Source organism: Sphaerodactylus townsendi, linkage group LG03 (genome assembly GCF_021028975.2).
Source record: "Sphaerodactylus townsendi isolate TG3544 linkage group LG03, MPM_Stown_v2.3, whole genome shotgun sequence".
NCBI lineage: Eukaryota > Metazoa > Chordata > Lepidosauria > Squamata > Sphaerodactylidae > Sphaerodactylus > Sphaerodactylus townsendi.
Window position 1 is genome coordinate 83,461,527 of NC_059427.1, and position 20,174 is coordinate 83,481,700.

Genomic DNA, 20,174 nt, shown 5'->3' on the forward strand with positions numbered 1-20,174 from the left:
CACTCATCCACAAGGTAAGATGTCTATTAGTGAAATGACTCTCATGAGTCCTGATTTACAAAGCTAATTAAAGGTCAGCACAAACAAGATGCTGTAGCTGGGCTGCATTCCTCCATCATGATCAACATGTATTTAGGGGTGCATTTAGTTTCAGCTTCACACATGAACGCTTGGCTTACATAGTATCAAATACTTTTTACCCGCTCACTAGCTGTGTTCCCCCTACAAAGAAATGGTTTAGCCATGATTATCCATAGAAACAGAGTTGGCACAGCCTACAATCCTAATTGGTATGCCCTGTTAATTGAATAAAAACAATTATTGTAACTCACAAAGAAAACATACAGGTAAGCACTTTTTGCGTCTGGAATATTTAGGTATTATGTAAAACAAAGCACTTTCATGTTTCTGAAAAATCTGCCGGGAGCACTTCTTGTTTCTCAGCAAAAATATTACCTTTGTAAAGTAAGAATTTTACGTAAATTTGGCAATATTATTAAATGGTGGTCAGTGATGACCACATTTACATTTCTAGTAGGTAATAATGCTGATATTCAGTGACAATGTTCTCTTAAGATTTTGGGGTTTCTGATCAGTTTTGGAAGAAAGTGACTGTGATATTAAAGACCATACAGAAAAGATCTCCCAAACTGTACTATCAATAAGTGTTTGCCTAATTCTGGTATCTGACTCCCAGAATATTGATTTATCTTTTGATACAGCCACACATTCCGTTTTTTCGCATATAAAGCTTCTGACAATGAAACGACTACAATTTTCATTAAGTCTTTTCTATTTTATATCATCCTATCAGAATTTTTATCTTAAGTTTCTGGGTTAATTTATTTGAGCTTCTTTGCTATTTGCTGTATTAACTTTGCAGAGGTTTTTTTTTTTTAAAAAAAAAACTACTCCCCAAATACTGAAATTCCACAGTACTGGAAATATCTGCTAGAACAGATATCATGTCAGAATCTGTGCTTCTTTCAGAATAGTTATTTTAGAATGCAGACATTGGCCTGGATCCTATGCTATATGTCCATTCGTGTTGTGCTATTTTCCGGGGGGGGGGGGGGGGGGGGGGAGGAGACAGCTTTCATTCATACAAGGCCACTTTTTTGAATGAGCCATTCATTCAAATGGAGGACCACTGCTGCTATCACCCTGTGCCAGGACTATTAAGCTATTAAAAAGCAGCCAAAGTAAAATATAAAGTTAAAAAGATCCTTTTGGATTAATTTTTTAAAAATTGTAACTTTGTTTTTAGGTTGCCCAGGAATGCAACGGTGTTCTTATGCAGCATAAGAAAAATAATATTTAAATTTTTAGAAGTTTTGGATGCATGGATAGTTTTGAGAAGGTTGGGTTTCTTGTTTACATGCTGGATTTTCTTTGGTGAGGCAACAAATTAATATATATTTTCTGAGGGGAACTAATTATTCCTTGGAACTTTACAAATCGAACATTGGTCTTATATAAAATGCATAGTCACTTTTCTAAAATTCTTTCCTAGTGTGTGTACTCTTGTTAAAGTTATTTGACACTTTTGCTAATTGATGTTACTAATGTGTATGTAATCTTTGGGGAGTTTAATTTCATAAATGAGCTGAAGTAGATCAGTCGCTGAATCAATTTAATCAAAGTAAATAAATAAGTCTGTTTTAATAACAAAAATATAATTTCTTAGAAAATTTAATTATTAGAACATTTTAACACTTCTCATTGAACCCACAGACATCAGTACAAGTAATTGCTTACATCTCTCTTTCAAATTTGAAAAGTTTAGAGGTTTAATATTAAGATAAGTTATAAGTGGCCTCTCCCAAGAGACAGCTAAAACCTTCACAAGCTAAAACCATACAACAAAACAATGCAACAAAACTAAACAACAGCATAAAAAGCAGGCTGTTAAATACACCCAGGGCATACAAACAGCATAAACTAACACCGAGCAGCCCAACGGGACCTTCATAAAACTGTTATAGAAGCAAACCATTTTACAAAAACTGCAAAAACATGGTCACCATGACTTTAAACCTGGATAAAAAATATTTTGGTCTGGTGCCTGAAGAAAGCTAAGAGTCCCAAGCAGCAGGACATTCCAAATTCAGTAAATCTTTCATATCTAACTTGCAAGGTGCTCTGGTCTGACTCAAAAAAGTACCAGACTAGTGATGGAGCTGACATTTGCAAGAGTTTGAGCAAGATGCCTGCAAAATGTGTACATACTTATGCATAGAATTGCTAGCCGTAGGTTGGGAAATTCTGGAGATTTGGGAGTGAAGGTTAGGGAAGGTGTAACTTGGGAAAGGGAGTGTTAGCGGGTGCTAGGTGTGCAGAGCAGTGGCGGCCACACTGGTTAAAATATAAAGATAAATGTATATTGGGGTACTATATTTTGATAGGAAAGCTGACAGAGATAGCCTGCAGCTACCTTGCTAGCTAGGGAAGTGTCAAAACCCCAGACTTGGTCATCAAAGGAATCAGAACTTTGAAAGCAGAATTCTTACTTCTTGATGGCAAGCATAGAAAAGCTGTTGACTTCTACTGTCAGAACTGAGTACATTACAATAGGCAATTCATTATATCTCCCAGCATAAATCTGTCAAGTCCACAATCCCCCCGCCCTTCCCTATAGCTAGAAGATACTGTCCCACACTCACATGTACACACATTCCTCAGGTGGTGAGAACTGGGATGAAAACACTCAGCTCCAACTCCCCCTTCTCTCTCAGACTCAGATAAGGGCAGACTGGTACAGAGGGGGATGAAAAGTAAACATTCCCAAGGCTGCTTGAGCAGTAACCATTCAGTAGAAAGAAATATGGCTGGACCCAGAATAAGAAAGTCATGATAGGAAGAAGGGAGGATCAGCTTCTGAGGAGGAAATCAGACCTAAAAGTATTAGTGTAAGGACAGACAAGTGGTGACAGAAAAGGATGGAAGAGTCTTTAACCTTACAGCCCAATCTAGCTGACTGCTTGCTTGCTTCCTGCTTGGTCATCTTCCCAGTTCTTTAGCACGCTAAACATCGCTACTTGTAACAGGGAGGACATCTGAGATTATAGTTTAATCGATAAACTTTATTGCACTCAGCCATAGGCCTTTACAATCTACAAGAATATAAAAACACATAAAGAATCTAAAACATGTATAAAGCATGATAAAAATTAAATCTGCTAACACCTATGTAACACTTAATTTCTCAGCTGCAACCCTCTTGAAGATTTTTCATATAACCAGATATATCTATCAGAGAGATAAGGGACCTCTAACTGTCTATAGTATACACAGTGTACATTAATTGTAAGCCAGGCAAAAGAAAATGGTTTTATTCATTTAGTGGTTGTCTTTGTCCTGATTTTGCTAGCAGCCACACCAGAGAGTGCCATTCTCTGCTTAACAAAAGAACACCTAATAATAAATAAGTTTGTCCATCTCAGAGCAAGAATATGCAGCAGTTAGGATTTTTTTCCCTAGGTTCAATATATAAAGGACAAGCTAAGACGTACCGATTAAACCTGTTGAACTACTATATAAACAAATACATTGCAGCAGTGGTTATTTTTGTGTATCAGCCTGTGAATAACTCTGTGGGCATAGTTTGGAAGCTCTATAAAATGAACATTATTCTAAAATTGTATGCTGATATGTCAGCCAAATAAGGAGATCTAAGATGGTCTTTCAAAGAAGTTCTTATACTGGGGGCAAATTTTGAATGAACAACTATTCGACTGTTGATTAGGGCATCTCCTTTATAGACCCATTGTTGCAGATCAGAGTTGCTCCCTAAACTGGAGCAGATAATCTGGAATGATGTATTGGAAAATGATGTCCTCAAGAAACTTAAAATGAGTCTTAGCATTATGTATCAGTAACTGAAAACTACATTTACTAATTGTAACAATGTTGTTTGAAATGAAGCATAATGCCATAGAGTCTGCTCTCTGAAACTGTCATTTTCTCCAGGGGAACTGATCAATATTCTAGAGATAAGTGGTAATTCTGTGGGATTGGCCAGTATATGCATTAGTGGCCACTCCTCACCTTACCTTTATGGGGAGGAGTAGCCAACTGAGGGGAGAGGAGTGTGCTGTTAAAATATCATCCTGCAGTGAATGTTACATGTTTCCTCAGCATGACTTCCTGCTGGGAATTGTAAATCTCTCCACTTTCTGTTCCAGCTTGTAAGTTCTGCATCATAGGTACTTCCCACAGTACATTCCTTTCCCTGGGATTCAGATGAGTTCTGAACTAACTGCAAAATCCAGCCCATTTTTGTGACAAGCAGAACTTCAGTTATTGCTAATGTGATCGTGGCAGGAAGGGGGCAAACCACATTGTTAAAAGGGTCTGCTGGGCATGTTATACAATGGAAAAAAAATTTTTTTTAGAAAGAATGCACTATCATTGGAACCCTCTTTCCCATTTTCCTCAAATAGGATTTGTGCCAATACCTTTTCTATCTTCAGCTGTGCCTCAGGAATGTGTCAGAGGGGAGAGGAAGAGCAGCTGAGTCTTGAATGGCTGAATACCCATGTGAAAGATATATTTATGAAGGTTTTCTACTCTGCATCTGTCACATCTGTCACAAAATATTGCCTGGAAAAGTGAAAATTTCCAGTAGCAGGGGGGATTGTTCTGCTTTCTCATCATGATGATGTCTGGTCAAAGATGTGAAAGTTGAGACATAAGAATGACATACCTCTGGTTTCATATATGTTTTTTCCGACTCAGTTTTGCAAAAACAGCGACAATGCCTAATATTCTGGGGCACAGTTGCTGGATTCATGGCACTGCTTTTTAACCATGCTTCGTAACTAATCTTGACAGATGTCTGAAAGCATAGAGAAATTAAATCCCATCTTTACAGTCAATCAGCTTCCAAGTAGTGCAAAGACTTAACTACAAAGATCACCAGCTGTTGCTTGTATGTATGGGAAAAACTGTTCTCATTCAGAAGTAGGACTTCTGGATGCATTCTTTTTTAGAAGCCTGGGCAAACGCAGGGTGGTTTTTTAAAACAAGCTATTTAGTAGTACTTTCAGAGGAGCTTGCCATTTGGACTAATATCAACATGACTTCAGTATTGTGGCATGCCAATGCAAATTTAGGAATGGAACTGAAGTTTTAAAGGGGTTCTATTTCTGCCTGCTCTGGATGAGAAAGGAAATCTCTTAAAGCAAGCAAACACCAAGGCTTTTTGAATGCCTAACACTAAGAGTGTCTTAGAAAGAACCGTGCATAAGAAAGAAGTCGTGCATTAAAACATATCAATAAGGTGGAAGCTGCAGAGGGTGCTAGACAAATAACTTGATCCTAGAGAATTTTACTTGGAATTAAACCAGTAGGATTTAGAAATTAATATTGTCACTCTTCTGCCAATATAAGTAGCAGAATAACCAATGCACCAACAGACAGACTGGATGCCAAGGTCTAGGAATGTCTTTTATCATGAGGAAGAAATAGTGAAATAAATGGCCTTGGAAACAATTCTGCTAACTCAGTGGTTCTCAACCTGGGGGTTGGGATCCCTTTGGGGGTCGAACGACCCTTTCACAGGGGTCGCCTAAGACTCTCTGCATCAGTGTTCTCCATCTGTAAAATGGATAAATGTTAGGGTTGGGGGTCACCACAACATGAGGAACTGTATTAAAGGGTCGCAGCATTAGGAAGGTTGAGAACCACTGTGCTAACTAAATTACAAATTTATGCACACACATATAGCCAATAGTTGCAATACATACATTAGGATCTACCATCATCACTTACCCTATAGGTCAACTACAAAGCTGTACAGGTGAAACAGATGTGGTTTACCTGTACTGGAAAGATTAACCTTGTGAGAATGTCACATTTTCAAGATTTCAACTGCTGGTTCTTGGCAAGCTACTCCATGTATAAACCTTGCTCATCCACGAAAGTACAAAACTCTGCTCCTATGAAGATCCCTGAAATGCTTTATTCCATTAGTTTCTATAGTTGTTACTTAATTGGTGCAGACCAGGTCAGAAGAATTGATCTACAAAACATACGGAAGTGGAAGGAATGGATGGAGGATATGAAGACATGAAGTACTGATCTGCCTGCTGAATGTTCTACTTGTATCGCATTCTCCTATAAAAAGGGGGTGGGGTTGCATATCTTTTTTTTCTTTTAATGTTTATGTTTAAGTATGTTTAATATAGTAGTTTATTGTGTAATGGCCTATAGATTTTAGTAACTTTTTATGTCTGTTTGCAAGTTGGCAAAGCTGCGTATTTGTTTTAATTGCAATTAAGATTAGTCTATTACTGATACCACCATTCCATTTAACTCTGGGATTCTTGTTTTGTTGTGTTTTGTTTAAGAAAAAACAATTTTTTCCCTGAATTTTTTTCAAAATAAAGTTTTTTAAATAAGCATTTTATTTTTGTAAGATATTTTTGTTTCCACTATGTTCAAAATCCATCCAAGCAGGGATCAAACTTTTATGCATACAGAATACTGTACACATAACTATAACAGCCAATGCAATTATTCGCCGCATCAATAAGAGTTGTGTCTGGATTGAGAGATATAATAGTACCACTCTATTCTGCATTGGTCAGACTTCCTCTGGAGAACTGTGTCCAGTTCTGGGCACCACAATGCAAGAAAGATATTGACAAGCTGAAACGGGTCCACAGGAGGGCAATCAAAATGATAAAAGGTCTGGATTCCATGCCCAATGATGTCATGGCCCAGCCCAGCATGTCTAGGGACTCCTCATATGAGGACTTAGATGGGGAAGAGGGCATGGCTTTGCCCCCAGAGTCCCAGGTAATGCCTGCAGGCTCTGAACCTGAGCAACCCGCATAATCTGGCCCAGAGGTTCAGGTAGAACCTGCAGGCTGCAGTAGTCCCTGCAGGACCAGGTCCAGAGGCTTCAACAGAGCAAGCAGGCTGGGAGCCACAGCCAGGCCCCAGCTCTGAGATTCCCCAACCTCCTGACACCAAATCAGGGAAGGCTCTGCCAACCCTCTCACCCCCTTTGTCTCCAGAGCCCCAAGAGCATCACCAAAAGAAGCTGCATGCAAATTTGCAGAGAAGATGATGCAGCAGCAGTTTAGCAGCTCTTGGGTGAGCTGGCCTTGATGAGAAACCTTTGCAGGTACTGGACTGCAATAACATAGCTGCATGAAGTGTTTGCACTGGTGGGTGAGGTATCTGCTATAAAAGGCTTGGTAGTCAAGCTGTGTTTTGGCAGCAATGTCAAGCCACTGTTTATGTTTTGGGTGCCTGAATCTGTTTTTGATCTTGCTTTGGACTCTGGACTTGGTTCTGTTTCATCCTTCTGTATTTGATGCTTGATCCCATTAAACTACTGACCCAGCTGTGAGTGGCTCTTGACTCTACTTGTTAAGGGCCGGTCTACAACATATGAGGAGTGGCTTAGGGAGTAAGCATGTTGATATAGTTGAATCATCAGTTACTGTAGTGTTCATCTAAGTAGGCACTGAAGCTAAAGCTATATTAGAGCTAAAGCTGATTAGCTGAGTCTCTGTGTATGCAACTCCTACAATTGGTTGCCATGAAGAACTGAATTTTTTGTTGCATGAAGTTGGATCTGCACCAATGTCTTAAAATGTAGGATTTTAACAAATTTGAGAATGAGGTGTCACAAAAACTTACAATTCATTCCTACAACTTCCATGAACTACAAGGAAAAATAGGGTATAAATGTTTTAATAAATAAAAATTAATAAATACAGAACTTAAAATCTGCAGCAAACTGAACCGCCTATTAAATCTTTAGCATATGGGGAGAGGGCAAATGAAAGGTAACACAGCAGAAAAGTCCTGAAATGAGTTCTTGTCTTAAAATAAATATTATTAATTTAAACAATCAAATCACTTCAACATTCTGGTCAAAAAATTTTCTTCACTGCAGTACTAAATATGATCACTAGATGTCAGAATTGCATTTTATTTGCCAGACATCACTAATCATGGAGATGAACTAGCATGGGTCCTAGCAGGTGCATGGGTCCTAGCAGTGATGGAATTCAAATAATTTAACAACTGGTTGTTTACAAGCACCATTTTAACACTGCTTAAGTTGTGCGAACCTGCTGAATCCTATCACTGGGTCTTAGTGAAGATTTTTATTATTTATTTATTTATTTATTTCCTGTGGAGATCCTGTGGAGAGCATACTTAAAACCAGTGCTGTGGTAGCTGCACAGCTCCCAGTTGTTTTCCAGATCAAGTTCAAGATGTTAGTACTCGCTTTTAAAGCCCTAAACAGTCTGGGACCTTTGTACCTTCAAGACCACCTTTTCTAAAATGCCTCTCAGAGAATCCTTTCTTCACCTATGGTCAATATACTGGGAATCCACTTAATGTTCATGGGTGTAACGGAAGACAGAAGGGTGGACAAACAATATAGTTATATGTATAAAATAATGATCAAAGCAGCCCATGCAACAATAGCCTTGGGCTGGAAAGAAAAGAAAAAATGGACACTTCAGAGATGGTTAGAATATATCTGGGAACAAGGGACACTTGATATTTTCGATATACTAACCAAAAATAAGACGTGGCAAGATAAACAGAATGAAATTTTGAAGATATGGATAATATACGTGGACTGGATGAAAGAAGCTCGAGTCAACGAAGAAATATGGGAGAAGAGGCTACAGAGAATGAACTTACTGCTGTTTGTGTGACAAAACTATCAAGAAGAAGCAATGGGGGGAGGGAGATAAGGGGAGGAAGTATTGTTTGAAAATGTATGAAGAAGAAAATTACTATAAACTGTAAAATTCAAATGATACAATAAAAAATTAAATAAAATTAATAATAATAATAATAATAATAATAATAATAATAATAATAATAATAATAATAATAATAATATAAATTTACTGGGTATCCCTGGCACAACGGCCATTTGTCCCTTTTCAGCTGTGGCCCTACCTAGTGGAAATCTCTGTCAAGTGAGACCCAAGCCATAAAAGATCTGACCCAGTTTTGCCAGGTCTGCAAGAGTGTAATGTTCCACCATGCCTACAGTGGAGGACAGTTTATATGGCTACATGGTCGACATAAAATGTGCATTGTGGGACCCCCTTTGCTGTTGTCACCTTTATTGTTCAACACCCAGTCTCCCCACCTTTTCGGCCCCTCAGATTACTGCTTGGGTTGTTGATAGTTATTATACCCTCCTGGCTTTGTATGGCTTTTTAATCTACTCAAGATCTAATCTCTGGGGTGGGGAGCTGTTGTGTTGTTTTATTAATAGCCCCATCCAAAGGGAGGAATCAACCATTGGAGGTGGTACAGGGCCACACCAGCAGATTTGCTCTCCTTGGGGCACTTGTCTCAGCAAAAAGGCAAATCTGCTAGCAGGCAGCCATAGTGGCCCTCCCCAGTGGTTGAATGTGACTCAGAGCACAACACCAGCATTCCTGTGCCCCTGCCACTAACGTAGCATGGCTGGGGAGGGGCCAACCCTAGTCACCTTTTACCCTGCCGTTGCCTCAACAACACCAGCACTTGGAACCTATGCCACTTTTTCAGTGGTGTAAGTCCATTGAGCCCAGTAGGGGATTTCTGGTGGCAGGGATTTTTGCTGTGTTTTTTTTTTGCCTCCCCACAGCACCAGAAAACCCTCTTCCAATTGGTGGGGAGGAGCAGCCTGAGTGCTTTGTCTCGGCATGCAGCCCTTTGGGTGTTGGGAGCCGCCCAGAGCCCTGCGTTGCGGCGGGAAGGCAGGATACAATGAAAATGAATAAATAAATAAGTAAAGTGCTTGAGTAGATAGAGAGAGATAGTGCTTCAAGCAATTTGGAAGGAAACAGATTATCCAATCCATTACAATCTGGATTCAGGCTGAGATTTGGTATCGAAATATCTTTGGTCATGTTAGCTGATGAAGTTTGCTGTAAGTGTGACAGAGAGAGAGCATTTCTGTTTATTCTCCTGGCTCTCTGTGTGGCATTGGACACCATCAACCATGGTATTCTTTTGAAGAGTCTGGCTGAGTTGGGGGCACTGCATCTCAGTGATTGTGCTCTAACTTGACTGGCCTGTTCCAGAAGGAAATGCTAGGCTCTGTGGCATTTATCTTATGGGGTCCAAGAGGGTTTCATCTTGAAGAACCATCTCTAGCTATATTGTTTAGCTTGCCCTTTAAGATCATCTTCTGAAGCCCTGCTTTAGGTGCTCTCATTTTAAGAAGAGAGGCATGATTAGAGATATGGTTTTTTTCTGTGATGTGTCCATGCTTTTGGAATGCCTTCCCCTATGATGGCCACCTGGCACCTACCTTGCTTTCTTGTAGGGGCCAGGCTAAAACACTGCTTTTGACCCAGCTGAACAATTTCATCTTTTAAAAGTGTGGTAACTTTCTTGCTTGAGGATTATTTATTCACTATCCTTTTAGGCTGCTCTGTGTATTTTATGCTACCCAGGCTGTTTTAATGGTATTGGTCTACCTTTATGATTTTCTTTCAATGGGTGTCTTTTAATGGTTCTTAGCTTAGGTGTAAGCCACCCCATGCAGTTATTTGTAGAAGCAACATATTTATTTTATAAATAATAAATCTAAATAATATTACCTGGTAAATCACTCCCAATTAGGCATCTATTAAAGGGATATGGCTTTTTTCTCCAGGCCGTTGGTAACTCAAATTACCTATCACAATTAAGATTCCAATCTTTTTGTCTTTAAGAACACAACAGAACACCTTCTCCTTCCTCATTCATTATGCCAATTAGGTCTTCATGTAAACGAATGGCATACAAAGATTGATATATACTGAGGTGAAGATCATAGAATGGGTGGAGCCCTTGTGAAGGAACTGTTCGTTTTAAACCACTGTTCCCAGGACTGAATGGCAAATCAGAGTAGAACAATAATTAACAGGCCCAACTTTAGACCTAGTATTCAATGCAATTTTATACAGATATGAGTTGCTAACAATTTTGTTTTCTTTGTTAATTTTATGCAACAGGATTTTGAGAACATCAGCCAGGAATATGTATCACTGAGTTTCTGAATTCTAGCACCTAGCTTCATGTTCTGTTATACTTCTAATATGAGCCATTAAATTTACTGTTACTTTACAAATGTGGGATACATTTAGCGTTGCCAACTCTGGGTTTTGAAATTTCTGGAGAATTTGGAAGTAGAGTCTGGGGAGAATGCAGTCTGGGGAGGGGAAAGGCATCTTATCAGTATAATGCCTTACAGCCCATCCAACCTAAGCTGCCATTTTCTCCTGGGCAACTGATCTTTGTAGTCTGGAGATCAGTTGTAATTCTGGGAGATCTCCAGGCCCACCTGGAGATTGGCGAACCCTAGTTAAATGAGGTCTCATACCAGAACACAAGACAGGCAGTAATTAATTAAAACACAACATTTCTTTCTGTCTGTAACATTTCTATCATGTCTGAAACGTTCCTTTCGAAAAGGCCATCAATAAATTGATATGGAAAGATTCAAGCAATTCCCACTGAAATCTGGTCGTTTCCATGTTTTGGTGGCCAGGTCAGTTCGGCCAAATAGCTATAAAGTAATTTTAAGTTAGTAATGGGTGTGTACTTTTTGTTGTTCCATATCTGTTGAGCACTATACCTCCCAAAATTACTGATGCCTTATTCTTACTTACATTATTCAAATGAACCTTGAAGGCCATTGTACCAATCTAACAAGAAAAACATACATGTAATATTTACTCAAACTGACAAACTCATCCATGAGGCAGGGTTGCATGTCGCCACGCCCCTATTAGAATATGAAATAGCAGTAGCACCCATTTCACGGGTAAAGAGAGGCTGAATCCAGATCTTTCAGAAGAACTTGCTCTCTACTGTTCTAGAATCTCTAACTGGAGCTTTATTTGTGCAGCCCTGGCCTCTGGGATCAGCTTTTCAGGCTTGGCAAACAAGGACCGGTTCTGTTGTGTTTCCTGTTGGATCAGGTTGCAGCCTGTCTTTGGGGTCTTTTGCTGCCTGATCCCCTTCATCCTCCCTCTCATTTCCCATGCATCTTCTCCTTTTCCCACGTGTATCACATACCCCTTTCAGATCATAAGTTTCAGGAAGGAGCCTGTTTTTAATTTCTAATATTGTACAACTTACAGTGCTCTATCTTATTAACCTTTAGGTTTAACCTGAACAACTTTAAGTAATAAAGAGGAGTTCTCTCTCCCACACAAAACTATTAGGTGGAGTCACAAGAAAATACAAGCTGGTTACTTGATACAGAATGCTTTTTTTTCAAACTAAGGATAACAACCAGATATGGTGATGAAGATCTGTGATCAGATCTCTTGGTTTTTTAAAAAAAATTCCTCTAAAGCATGTATTCCAAATTTAATCAAAGCAGAAGCACTGGAAGAGGAGGGAAATCCTCCCCATTATTTGCCTAATCAAAAGAAAAATTGTAGCTGTATCCTGATATTAAATCAGAAAAAAAAATGCCTGAGAAAGAGTCAAATCGGCTGCTTCCAGTCTCACTGCTCCAGTTAAATTCTGATCATGCACAGCTGTGCATGCATCCACATGTGCGCGCACACATGTTTGCCTTATAGTAGAAATAAATATCATGAGACCCCCATACCCATAATGTCACATGTAGTTTTGTTTTAAGGTACAGGACATTTATAAAATAACAAGTGGGAAACCCACAAAGACTTGCAGGCAATATCTTATTTTTGCCTTCCCCCATAATTCCCCCCCCCCTTTTGCTTTCCTATCTCTTTCCCACCTACCAGGCAAACAACCTATATGTTCCTTCCCAACTTCAAGGAATAGAAGAGAACCTACTATACCAAGATAAAGGCAAAAATACAAGAATGCAGAATGTGTTGCATTTAACGTGAAATACATAACACAAATGTGTGTATCACTCCCCTCAAAAAAATGAGCATAAACAGGTGAATAAGTCTAACACATCAAAATTCCATATAACAATAAATAAATCAGAAGGATTCTATGAAGTAACAGAATTACAGGTAAGTCAACTGGTCATAAGTCCAAAGAATTCCACATGGTAACAAAGTAGTGTCCCATGGAACAGGATCCTCAGATTTAAAGATAAGGTAAGTCACATATGAACAATGAAGATGTAGTTGAAATCAATGGCCAAACTAGAATGAAGAAGACAGGGAATTCCAGATAAGAGACCCATTTCACTCTTAGCATAAAGGGCTTGATCACTTCCAACACCTTAGTAGCATGGCTTAGGAATCAATATGAGGCATAGTAATCCTGAAAGCCTTCTTATGCTATTATTCATCAAGTAGGACTATGCACCCACAAGTAAAATAGTAATAGTTGTTCATTGTCCATACGAAGAAGCTTTCAGTCTGTCATTGCTGTATCATTATCAAATATTGAAGATTATATAAAAAATAAAATGAGGCACACATATTTAGCACCAGTCTAATGGCATATATTTAGCTAATGATTTTAAGTACTACTTTGAAAATGATTTTAAGTAATGATTTGAAAATGAGTATCTACATTTGGTCATAAATTGGAGGAAGTGGCTATTACAAGTACAGGTACGGATATTTATAATTCTATTGTTCTTCTGCTTCTGAGTCTCATAAACTTGGTTTTTAAGCCTTTGATTTTTTCTTCATTTTTCCTACATATTTGCTAAGTTTGCTTTTATCTTGGCAGCACCTATGAAATTCCTCTTTTCATCTCTTTTATCTCCATTCATTCACTTTCAGTTCTTATTCACATTTTGTCTTTTCTCAGATTGAGTGTTGCTACAGCTTTCTTTGGCTCTATCTTCTGACCCCCTTTCCTTTGCCTCAAGTTTTTCAGATCAGCTAGTCTGCCCCGCTGTCAGGGTGGCCTGCCCACTAGGTAGGTCTAGAGTTCCAGAGACACCAAAAGTGAGCACCCTCAGCCCAGGAGGGGTGACAGAACCATAGGCCAGATCTGACTGTTATGATTATTTTCGTCTGGAAAGGTTTTCATATGATTCTGTTGATTGTGTTAATTTGATTTTTAAATTATCTGTTAGCTTTATGGTGTTAATGTTAATGTTAGCTTTAGAAAGATAGTTTATCACCTTGATCACCAATTGGCTGAAAAAGGATTTACAAAAATAAATACATTATAAAAGTTACAGACCAAGTAATAGAGGTCAAAGGCATAATCACTGTGGTAAAGAGTTAATCATCACCTATTTTAGAGTTAGAGTCATGGGCTCCTCCTGCTCAGGTGCCACCCTGGGTAATTGTGGTCGAAAGAGCCTCAAATAACATGTCAAAGAACCACATGTGGCTCCCAAGTCACTGAATATCATTGAGCTGGAGTATATATCTATATTTTAAAATGTAAGGTATATTGCTGCCAGTGAAGGGCTATAATTAAATCTAAATTATAAGAAATTCTGTGACTCAGGAGTCATAAGGATTCTTAGTTGTGAGTTAAATATGGTCTGTCTGACAGTATGACAAACATTCATTTTGCCCAAAATCAAGAATATGTGCAGCATAACAGTCTTAACAGAGGTGTTTTCTTTCCATAAGAAGTGCTATGTAAGTAACAGAGAGGAAATAGTCCAACTGATGGCATCAAATGGCAAGAATATTGAATATGAAATAGTATTCAATATTAACATTCACCTGTTGTGTATATTTTGCAAGACCAGTTTTCTCAAATACATTTTTCCCTCTTGCACTGCCTCTTGTAAAAAAATTAACCTAACATCCTCATTTTCATTCAAGGTGCTACTTTTCAGGGGGACTTCCACTCCCATCAAAGATTAATCAAAGGAGAAACGATCAAGACTCGATAAATGTATTTCCCACTCCTGACCTTTCCTTAGTAAATAATCAGCCCGCTGTACTTTATTTCTCAAAGTCTGCTGGCCTTTTGTTTTCTCCAACAAGGTGCTCATGTTGGCAATCTCATTCTTCATTGTAAGTAGGCTACGCGTGAACTCTATTGCTTATGCTTATTTTGCCTTTTAAGAACTAACGGCAATTGCTCTGGTGCCAGACTCCTTGCAGCTGCTGCGAGAGACAGTGACTCTATCTCCAGACAACAGTTCATTGTCATGGTCCAGTTCCATTTCTGAATGGGAAGCAAAACAGGGTATATTGTTGCTTTGGTCCCATGAGCTGTCCCTAAAATAAGGCATTTTTTATATAGCTGCAATGTCTGTATAGGCTAGGAAACAGAAAACTATTCCAGTTGTATCGATAGTCAAAAGAGAACAAAACTAGAAAAGGCCTAGCTTGTAGTTTAAAAGTTACAAAGAAGCCACTCTAAATATTTATTAATTGGATTTCATTTATAGGGGTGATTCTAATGTTACTTTTTTATGCATCAAGATTTTCCATCCATGCATGAAAAACTAGATATAACAACAATGGCAACATATACATTTTGACAGAGGAGTATGGTGGGAAAATGGCACCCAGAGACAGCTGTTCTCCAGGCGCCCCCCCATTATGCCAGGGGGTGGGGCTCAGAAGGGTGGGGTTCCATCCCCAAGCCCTGCCCTCCAGGTCTTGCTCTCCCCCACTCCTGGCTCCCAGCCAGCAGCCAGCAGTCCCTTCTGCCCTCCCCTCTGGGAAGAGCAGAAGCAACTGAAAGGCTCCGTCCTCAGCTCCTTTGCTTTTATAAGCACAGGGCCTCAAGCCCCGCCCCCATGTTTATAAAAGCAAAGGAGCCAAGGATGGAGCCTTTCAGTTGCTTCTGCTCTCCCCAGAGGGGAGGGCAGAAGGGACTTTTGGCTGCCAGGAGCCAGGAGGGGGTGAGGCTTGGGGGTGTCCTCATGCTTCCTTGGCCCTGCCCACATTGATGACGAGATGGGCAGGGCTGAGGGTGCCTGAAGACGACAAGGCAGCAGGATTTCCTGCTGCCTTGCCGTCTTCCCGGTCATGTGGGGGACCGATTTTGTGCCCCCCGTGAACAGATTATTGGCACCCTGGGACAGAGGGTACCACCCATCCCTAGGCAGATATGCCACTGCATTTTGATCTTAACTATGAAATTATATTGCAAGATGTATAAGCATGTCTGGTGACCTATTCTCATACTTCCTTACTTGTTGGTGTACATGGATTAGGTAGTTATTTATGTCATGCCACATTGTGAATTCTTAAAAATTGCCTGATTTGCATTCATCTTTTGTTATTTCAGTTCTTCTAGTGCAGGGGTCTGCAAACTATGGCTCTCCAGATGTGCATGGACTACAATTCCCATCAGCCCTGCCACCTGGACATGCTGGACATGTTCTAGTGAAATCAAGGCTAGATAGATCTCTTCTAGAACACCATAGGTCAACATACTTGGTTTAGTACTTGCCTGAGTATGTATACAACTGTGGCAATAGCTGTAAATAACATAAGCTAGCAAGTGTACAAAGTCAATCCCTCCCCTAAAAATAACCTAACTCTGGTGTTTCCAGTGCACTGGTGATCAAGCAACTATGGGAGATAGACAAAAAGTTATGAGAAGAATGAGCTGATAACAATTCTGTCATGGACACAGCTAATATTGTGATCATTCTGAATCTATCTGAATCTTGTAAAACAATATATCTATGACAAAAAGCTACAGAAAATGTGTATTGACTAATAATTAATCCACAATACCATTAAAATTCCTAGTTCATAGTCTCAAAAATATTGCATTTTAAATCTGTGAAGTTATCATAATTTGCTTTCATAAGACCACATATCTGGGAACATAGACTATTATAAGAATCACCTTTATCTATTTTATAGTCATTTTTTTATTTTACAGTCATTCATTCCTGACCCCCCCCTTCCAAAAAACATCTTTTATGAGGAGTTCCTGCTACTTATTTTCATCTTCTCCCCCACACCTAGAAATGGTACTGTTGCCCATATAGGAAGCCAGGATGCTTTGGAGTGTATACAAAGTCATGCCATGAAAGCACCTGCACTCTTTTGCTTATGGCAAGCCTTTGTGTAGTCCAGTATTTTGAACTCAGACTGTGAAAGGAACCAGCTGTCCTTGTGTGCCAGAGCCTCTCTTACAGGAGGTAAAAAGATAAAAGGAGACTTCTTCCCAAGGTTGAAAATAAGGCCTATTTTTGTACTTGAGTGAGGATGGCAGCAGCACACCAGCTTGTGCCATGTGGCCCAGGCACCTGTGACAGTTGCTACAATATTGTAACATCTGCGTTTTATACAAAGGTAACAATTTTGTAAACTGTGATTTCAGATCTCAGGTTAAATTATCAGTCATGAAATGCATTGCCCCCTCTGCAATGGCTGCATGTTTTACATTTGTTGCAGTCAAACAGATTAAGGCTTATATAGTGGTCCTCCCTTCACCCATTGCCGTTCTTCTTCTCTGGTCACATTTTTTACTTCGTAAGGGATTTACTAGTGTGAGTGACAACAAAACTATTGTATAGGAAGACCTTATTTTAATCATTTCAGTCTATTTTAACATTACCTCTTTCTAAATAATTGTTCTGTTCTCAGATTGCAGCATTAATATAGGTTCTATCTGTTGTAACTCTTGGGTTCCTGTTGTGGCTGTAGCCTCTTGTCCACTCATTAACCTTGGAAATTATGAGACTGGGGAACTGAAGCCAACCTGTCAAGTTGGATGCCCTTGGGAGCATGGTTAAATCTTGCAGACAGCATCGTGCCTATAGGAAGGGGTAAAGCCTACATCTTGGAAGTTCTAAAGCATATAAACAAAAGAATCTGAGTATGAATTTCCAAACATTACCTTCAACTTAAATGTGTGTTATCTCAGGGAGGACTGCATATGTCAACAGACCACCAGAGATGATTGACTCCAGGCAAAAAAACCCTTACTGTAGGGGAGGGAAAGTGTGAGCCCAAAACTTTGTCAGGTTTGTTTTTGTCACAAACTAGTTCTATTTTTGTCACAAACTTTGTCCCACTTTTCAATAGTACAGGTAGAACAGTGATGTGGAATATACATCTGTGCCCTCTGGAGACTGTCAGTAGAATACATTGTCAAAAATCATTAGTCAGTATTACACCTTCCTCTAAACTGCATTTCTTGGCCTGACGGTGTTGTGTTCTGTGCACACTGTGAACTGTGTTTTCTCCCTCCATATCTCTCACATAAACTCTTGCAATCTTCCAAATCAGTTCATATACTGGAGGCTGTACCATAGCATACTTGTTAGTCTGGAAGGGGCATGAGGACTTCCTTGCTTGTGTTAATGTGGATCAACTCACCTGTTGGAGGCTTACTTGTATTCCTTTGGTCTGTGTTATGTGCCTGTTGTACCACACCATAGAAGGAATATACAAAACTCTCTGATTTCAAAGTGGGAGAAATGGACTTTCTTTACTAAAGAACTTTTTCAGCACTTCTCTTTTCAGAGAACTGTGCTAATCTGATACTATAGGAAGCTGCCAAACACACATGCCCTTAGGCAGCTTGTCATAATAGCTAACATCAGAGATATCATTCTCCCCATGTCCTGTGAGCAAGCAATCTATCTAATAGTCTTCTGGGAGGCAGTGCTACATTTCTTTCAAAAAACCTCACCCTGCTCTGTGGCACAAGGGGGGGGGGGGCCACAATGACAGGCACAATGGCTCCATGTCACTGAAATACAGCAGTCATCATGTTGAATCATTACCATTTATTTGCATGTCCAATTACAGCAGTGGGGGGAGGAAGATGGCAATCAATAATAAAATCAATAGTGTGTTCATCGCTTCAGGTCTTCTGCCCAGAGCTTATCAACAACCAGCAGTGAGAACAGCCAAAGACTATTAATTAAAGGAAGCGGCTGCTACTCAGGAGAAATGATTGGCAAACTAAGAAAATTCCCCAATTTCTCATTAATTGTGAACGTTCACACAGTCAAAAAATACATTTCCAGTTGCACTTCAATTCACTTCTCTCAGGGTATGTTCACATTTCATTCAGAATCCTTAATGCAAAAAGAACTAGAGACCTGCAATTGGAGGAGAGAGACAGTAACAAAAAAATGCTTCCAGACCTACAACTTGAGAGTGAAACATATGCATGAAGTATTATCACAATTCTGGACTAATTGCAGTCTTTCTACAAAGAGCTAAGGGGAGAAGGAGGCTTTTGTTGTGTTTCTCACTCTATCTTGTAACGCAGGTTAGATTGAGAGAGAGAGAGAGAGAGAGAGAGAGAGAGAGAGAGAGAGAGAGCATGTGACTGGCCCCAAGTTGTCCAGTTAGCTTCACAGCCCCAACAGGAATTCATACTCTAGTTTTGCCATTCCAAGTTTTATCACAACATCACACTAGATGCTTAGAGTCTCTCTTTTCAAGAAGTCTCACTATAACTTCAAGGTTTAATGCAAATGATAATGAAAAATTCTTTCTCCATATTATTGCCTTTGTTGCTTTGAAACTGTCCTGTGGGTGCAGGCAGGTACATAAGAACATAAGAGAGAGCCTGCAGTGGCCCACCAGATGCCTTTGGGAGCTCACATGCAGCAATGGCTACTCCCAAGCACCTGGTCTGCTAAGGCATTTACAATCTCAGATCAAGGAGGATCAAGATTGGTAGCCATAGATCGACTTCTCCTCATAAATCTATCCAAGTCCCTTTTAAAGCTATCCAGGTTAGTGGCCATCACCACCTCCTGTGGTAGTATATTCCAAACACCAATAATGTGTTGTGTGAAGAAATGTTTCCTTTTATTAGTCCTAATTCTTCCCCCCAGCATTTTCAAAGTATGCCCCCTGGTTCAAGTACTATGAGAAAGAGAGAAAAAATTGTCAACATTTTCTACCCCATGCATAATTTTATAGACTTCAATCATATCCCCACTCAGACATCTTTTTTCCAATCTAAAGAGTCCCAAACACTGCAGCCTCCCCTCATAAGGAAGGTCCTCTAATCCCCAAATTGTCCTTGTTGCCCTTCTCTGCACTTTTTCTAACTCTTCGATATCCTTTTTGAGATGTGGCAACCAGAACTGAACACAGTACTCCAAGTGCCGTCACACCACTGCTTTATATAAGAGCATGACAATCTTTGCAGTTTTATTATTAATTCCTTTTATCAATTCCAGCACAGAGTTTGCCTTTTTCACAGCTGCCATGCATTGAGTTGACATTCCCATGGAACTATCAACTAAGACGCCCAAATCCCTCTCCTGGTCTGTGACTGATAGCACAGATCCCTGTGGCGTGTCTGTGAAGTTTGGATTTTTTGCCCCTATGTGC